The 7,087-nt window shown below is 39.6% G+C and overlaps 1 protein-coding gene across 1 annotated transcript in view; it reads right to left on the bottom strand.

The window, feature by feature from the left end:
• LOC311121365 (MEF2 transcription factor homolog) overlaps window positions 1-6,275 on the bottom strand; it is a gene marked incomplete at its 3' end in the record, with an annotated part of 38,761 nt that extends 32,486 nt beyond the window's left edge. Inside the window, exon 1 of the mRNA XM_084195864.1 lies at window positions 5,965-6,275. The remainder of the gene's footprint in view (window positions 1-5,964) is intronic.
• Window positions 6,276-7,087: the final 812 nt, after the last annotated feature.

The raw sequence follows: 7,087 nt of genomic DNA, 5'->3' as shown, positions 1-7,087 counted from the left end.
CTGTGTGCTCTACAGAACAGAGTGATTCCTACTGTAGCGTCTCCACTCTGTCAGTATTATTCACTAACAATATTTTCGACAGTGGCCACTGACTCCAACAGAGAACTTCCTGCTTAGAGATCCTGTGGTTACAGAGCTGTGGCTTTGTGACATAAAATAACCTGGGGCATTAAAAAATAAACACTTTATAAATCAGCTCTGCGCCAATATAATGAACATTTACATATCAGTCAACGATTACAAATAAACTATTATAACAATATAAAAAAATTTAACTTCACTGGTCAGGGTGTATGTGAGAAACTCTGCCTCTGGCTCCATGAACACAGGATCGTCTAAAAACACCTATTAGTGAGCTGTGAAGCACGGCGGCAGGCGGGAGGCAGCATTGATGGCAGCGATGGGCTTTCAGATGGATGTTAGAGTATGTGAGGCCAGGGCACAGAGGATCCTCTGTGTGTCTCACCGGACCGTGTTTCAGAATGACTCGGCTATGTTGCTAGGGTGACAAAGATAAATTACAGTCACTGGAAAATATTTCTGCACTTTTCCCCCCTCCTTTTTCTCTTGTCATTGGGTGAAGTCCAACAGCATGCCACATCAAAGGAGGAGGTGGGACTTGTCTCTGAACAGTGAGGGAGAAGTCGTCCCTCGCAACGCTACGCCACACTACATCACACCACGGCAGAGACACAGGTCAGCCACTGTGTTTTATCAAGGAATATGCCTTTCATCTCAGAATTTATGTGCACCAAGAGCAAACAACTCACCCCTCTGACCCACCCCAAAAAAAGGATTTGGAGTTAATTCCAGTTTTATTTCACAGCACATTTAGGGCAGGTAAAGTAGACACTTCAAGACGCAGGCGGGCTATTTGGTTTTTGGAGACTACCCATGTACTGTACGAGGTGCCTGGATTTCGTCTGCAATAAGTCAGCTATTAAGAAAATAAATCTCACTGGGAAACTATGGTAACTAACGCAAGTAAACATATATAATAAAAATAAAACTTGTAGTCTTTAATGTCTAATGTCTGACTTTTCTATTGCTTGAAAATGAACTTTCACTGACACACTAGACACACTGTATATAAATGCAGTAAAAGCTATTCTTATCTACTCTAAACTAATACAACCCGGGCTCATAATATCATTTACAGACTTACTGGGTGTATCGCGTACTGTTTGGAATATATCCCATATCCTTCTCTAAATGTTTCTCTCCCTCTTATCACATCCAACCCTCCTTTCTTCTGTCCTCCTCTCTCAATCCAAATATTCCAGGGCAGAGGTCTACATGGCGAGCTCCATATGTGGGTATTTTAGGGGGATCTTAGCCTCGCTTGTATGCAGTTAAAGGCTGGAGCTGGTGATATTAGTAGTCAATGTGGTCAGTAGCGCTGAAATCTGTCCATGTCTGTCCTGTCCTGCCCAGACCACCCATCAAGCAGCCGCCATGATAACCTGGCCTGACAGGAAACAGGAAACAGGAAGCAACAGGCAGGAAGTACTGTTCATCTAGTCTAGTCCGTTTGGAATCACACGTTAGGAGATACTGACTTCAGACTGCCCAACTGACAGAAACACTTTTTCTCTCCTACACATCAATCTCTTTCTTTACCATTTCATTCTGTCTCTTTCAAAGTCTGTATTACATTCTCTTTCATAGTATTTGTTTCTCCTCAGTTTATCTTTCCAGCCGTCACACTGACACTTTTTCTCGACTCTTCCATCTTTCCAGACATCAATTCCTCCCCTCCTCCATGTGAGAATTAAAAAAAGACATGAATTTTTATTTAAATGTGTACCAACAGACACAAAAACTCAGACAAACAAACACACACACAAACACACACACAAACACACACACACACACGCTCGCAAACAAAAGGAACACCAAACACAAAGCACAGCACAGCTAGAATTCTACTTTATGCAGAAATATTCTAAAATGTGTTTTACAATACAATTAAACATCAAAGCATGAGATATTCCTCTGTGATATTTAACACCCTAGCGAACAAACCCTGCACATCCCCTTCCACTTACAGCACTGAGAAAAAGTTGCTGAACGTCATGGCTAATTACTAGATAGAGACAGAAGACTTTGCATCGTTATGCAAACCAGGACACACTCATATCTGCATTGAAATACATCATAAAGCATTGAAAGACTGCATTACTTTCTTGGGCTTATTTATTAACTTTATTAGTAATTTCAGCCTAATAAAGATACTGTGACAATGCTCGCAAAAAACACAAACAAAGGGGGAAATATTCCTAAGACATACATCAGTTAGGACAATAAAATTGGGATCTGCACTAAATTAGTAAATAAACACATGCTGAGGTCATTCAAAACAAAAAGCTAAACAGAACAATATTCGTCCCATACCTAGCAGTAGAGGGAACACATGCCTTACAATAAACAAGGGCTCACACTGAAACCCCTCAAGTTATCATAAAACCAAATCATTTGAATCTGCTCCAACACAGCAGAAAAATACCACTGAGCTATTCCGAGCAGAGCTCAGCACTATTGCACTGTTCATTTCAGATCAAATAGGAGAAAATAATCACCTTTCCTGTGTACTGTACGTTTGAGTTCCTGTGTGTATCATCGTCACATTTAGAGTGGAAAAAGGACCCCAAAATACAATGTCATTTGTGAGAATATCACCTAATGGTGTAAAATATGATGTGCCCTCCTCATCTGAAGTAAATGAGATTCCTCTGAATTGCTTCAAATGTTACCCGCTTCTTTAAGCCGAAGGGCATAAAGTGCAATTACTTCAGTATCTAGTATCTACCACAAGATCTTGCCAACCTGCAATCTGCAAATGAAAGTGTTTTACTGATGTTTAACTGAGCAAACTCTGCAAACCCCTTCCAAAACATTTGCGAACATTACTGGGGGAAAAAAATCTAACTTTAAAGTAAAGCAATACGGGCTATTAAATTATTTGCTTAAACGTAAACGCTTGTGATGTTTCTATTTAGAATAATGTTTTCATAGATTTACTTTTTCCTTCATTAGGATGGTATTTTGAACCATGCCTTGCTTATGTAGCATATGCCCGTAGGTATCACTGTAGAGACTATTCCCTTGAAATGTAAGCGACCAAATTCAGCAGTCCTTTTTAGAGTTTATGGAGCATGCTAGTTTACGCCTTAAATCAAGCACTCTTTGACAGATTTCCTTATTTCACTGAATGCCAACAGAGAGCTGAACTTTTTCAGGTCATGCTGTTGAATATCAACCAGTAAATATTTTCTCTGTTCATAAATCAGTATTAGAGAGGAACATTCTAACTACACTGGTCACTCAGAGGAAGCTGAAGCTGTTTTGGGGGTTTACAGCAAAAGCAGTGATCCTGGCTCAAAGGGTGTCCCTTCACTTGAATAAAGCTTTATTGAGCCCCTGGTGTACAGCGACGTGCCTCGACAATCGGCTAAATGCCCTGGCCAATCAGAGTGACACGTGACCCCCTAATCCCTCTTTGTGAGAAGGGTAAGAGCATGTTGTCACTGTTGGTTTTGTGAATTGGCATCCACAATCCCCAATGATTTGTTAGGAAGGACAGGTCTGAGAAGGGTAAGAGAAACAAAGCACCGCCAAAGAGAAAGAGAGAGAGAGAGAGAGAGAGAGAGAGAGAGAGAGAGAGAGAGAGAGAGAGAGAGAGAGAGAGAGAGAGAGAGAGAGAGAGAGAGAGAGAGAGAGAGAGAGAGAGAGAGACAGAGAGACAGAGAGACAGAGAGAGAGAGAGAGAGAGAGAGACAGAGAGACAGAGAGACAGAGAGAGAGAGAGAGAGAGAGAGAGAGAGAGAGAGAGAGAGAGAGAGAGAGAGAGAGAGTGTGTGTGTGTGTGTGTGTGTGTGTGACTGATATTACAGAGCTTGGCTGAGAGAGTCCTCTGTGTGTAATCGTGTGTCCACATGCGAACGCTCACCTTCCCTCTGAGCAGATTAACCTAACTCTAAATCCCAAGAGAGCAACAGGCGAGCGACACAAAGAACATCTTCATTGATGGTGGGGGTGGGAAGGAGTACAGTAAAGCTGTGAGAGTATGTCCATTACTCCCTGCCAAAGGACAACTTCACGTCTACTCTTTCACAACAGAAAGTCAAGAACATTCTGAGTAATGCAAAATACACTGGGGCCTCGAATCAACCAAACAAATCCCACTTTGCTGAAATCTAACTAAGCTGATATTATTGATAAATGCAGAGACATTAGCCTTGCACTGAGCTTTGCTTGTATTTCAAGTAGTCCAACAGCCCAGAGGTGGTAGCAACTCTAAAAGCCTCTGGATGGGGCTGTACTTTTCCAGAATGTCCTCACAATCACTGCCTCTGCTCAATTACTTTTTACAAAATAATACAGAAACCATATAATTAGGCAGTTCAATAACTGTGACTAATTTGAAGAAATAATAGCATTGAGTAAATAGTTAATTTATATTTCACATCATGATACGAATTTATAGTATTAAAAGTATTATTATATTTATCTTAGCTATACAAGTGCATACAATTTGCATAATACACACTCAGTATTAGCTAGATATACACACACTGTTGTCCTAAGGTATCAGAAATGAAGGCACTATTTAATATATGAAACGTGCCTTACTCTATTTCTGTAAATATCTATGAGGGATTCCAAATTATATTATATCCAAAATATAAATGTAATTTTAATTTCAATTTCTCAAAAAGCAATGACAATTACCACAGGTCCCACTCTTTATATCAAGCTCAAATTAGCCTGGTCAAAGGACAAGCTTCAACAAAACGGTCTGAAAAAAATCAGGGAGTTCACAGAACATCTCTTCTGTACTAAAAGCTATCAAGAGTGATATTTTATATATAATATATTTATTCAATGAATATAGAGCCCTGACTTTACAGCCACTATATATGCTATACATATAGCTTAATAGGTAGGTACTTATATTTCTGATGGGTAGAAACGGCAAACCTACTAGTATCTTCCTTAACCCCAAAGAAAACAGACAAGCTTCAGTTTGTCAGAATGGTCATCACTAGGCTATCAATTCTCCACAATTTAGCTCCATTGCTTGACTGACTATAATTACACATGGATATTGTAGAGCTGGATATTGTATTAGACTGTGAGACTATGTCATACAAATACAGTAGGAAAGCTGAATCATTTGATCTGGCAGTAATGTCAGTTAACAGGTGTGAATGTGACTTTATATCGTTAAAAATAGTAAGTTAAGACAACTAACACGCATCTTGATAATATGCCAGTAAAACATGATCATGTTGAGTTGCATTAATTCAGAATGCATTGGAAAACTTTGTCGAAATGTAAAATGTGTCAAGCCTAACTTTTGACAAGTTCAATTCAATCTACAAAATGAGCCGCTCATATAAAGAATGCTATACTTCATTATTAACAGTCCATACTTTCCTAATTTGTGGGACCCGCAGAAATTGTGAATATATATATATATATTTAAACTAATAGGCCTATACGAATATTTCAGAGGAATTCTTGTAAAATGCTACATAATATGTCATAACGCTTCAATATAAGACGCTGCCAGTAGCTCAAGCACTCTATTGTGCGCCTGTGGATACGGTGCTGCAATATTGTGGGAAAGAAACACTGCAAGGTCAAAGCAACACTTATAATACAACAAAACCACGAGACAAACCTTGACTCTCGTAATTATTTTGCTGCTTGTAGCCTATCTAATTAAAAGACACAGTTGTCATATGCTTTGAGATAAGATAAGTTCATTGTCACATTTTATCAATAGGTGCAGATAAGTTTTTGGGGAGGTAACGCGCTTCAAAATAGCGCTCAAGTTTCCCGGTGATGTCAAACTGACACCAAAGATTATAAATAAAGATGCCTCGCTGCTTCCATCGAGATACAACGTGTCCTCTGAATATGACAAAGATTTGATAGATGCAGGAGCACGTTACTCACTTTATTATGCATGAAATCTGTCCGGTAAGTGCGAGATACCACAGGCAGTCTCCGGTTGTGTCGTCCGGCCGAATGACAGAGCGTGAAGGAAGCGGTTGGATGCCCGGGATGGACTTCGCAAAGACGCACTTAAATCCAGCACCGGCAGCAACGCAACTCAAAAAAGAACGGCACTCTAAAATGATATCAAAAACTAGCCGCTCTCTCGCCTGACAGTGTCTTTGAGGACAGTGAGGATGGTTGCTTGGTCTCCAGTGATGTGTCGGCGAAAGGAAGGGACGGTTGAAGCCGTGGACGTCTGTAGCTGATGATGTTGTGAGGGCTGTTTCTCTTCGCTCCCACAATCCTGGCCGAGTCTCTCCCTCACCCTCTCCCAGCGCGGAGAAATATTAGGTTTTACTCCTAAAAGGGGGCGGGCTCACATTTCTCAAGTACTTTGATGAGGGAGGCTTAGCACTAATGCATTATTATCTCAAACCTGATAAAGTGGACGGACAATTAAGCACTGTGAAAGGACTGTCAGAGAGTATGATTATAGCGGCTATGTGCTTTAACTGAATAACCTTGGAGGGTGTGCTTTTAACTTGTGCAGCTGGCCCACCTAATGAAATTCAAGTGACCAAACTGTTGTGGTTGTTGTCCTTGTAATTGATTATATTAACATTACACACTGACATTAACTAAGCGTTAAATATATAGGCCCAGTTGACTTTAATCTTGTTTTTGATCGGATTCAGCATAGCCTATAGACTAAACAGGCACAATAATAATAATAATAATAATAATAATAATAATAATAATAATAATAATAATAATAATAATAATAATAATAATAATAAATTGTTTCAATTTTGGCACAGGACAATTTCTAAAAACATTAAGATATTTGCATAAGTAAATGTTTCTGTGAAAAAATGTAATGTTCTTAATCTACAGTTGTTCTGCATCTGTCAATCATTCTCCAGGCTCCAGTTATCTCCCAAGATAAGGCCTGACACAGACAGTAAGCATGAGCAAATTAGCAAGGGTTATCCCCCAACCAAATGATTTCAAAACATCCACTCAATTAGTGTGAAGATAACAATTAGAACAGCATGTATGCCACTTCAGAGAAGACAAAGGA

This window comes from Coregonus lavaretus (assembly GCF_964263955.1).
Source record: "Coregonus lavaretus genome assembly, contig: HAP1_SCAFFOLD_3339, whole genome shotgun sequence".
In the NCBI taxonomy this organism is placed as follows: Eukaryota; Metazoa; Chordata; class Actinopteri; order Salmoniformes; family Salmonidae; genus Coregonus; species Coregonus lavaretus.
The sequence above is the reverse complement of the archived record's forward strand: the minus strand, read 5'-3'. Positions and strand labels throughout refer to the sequence as shown.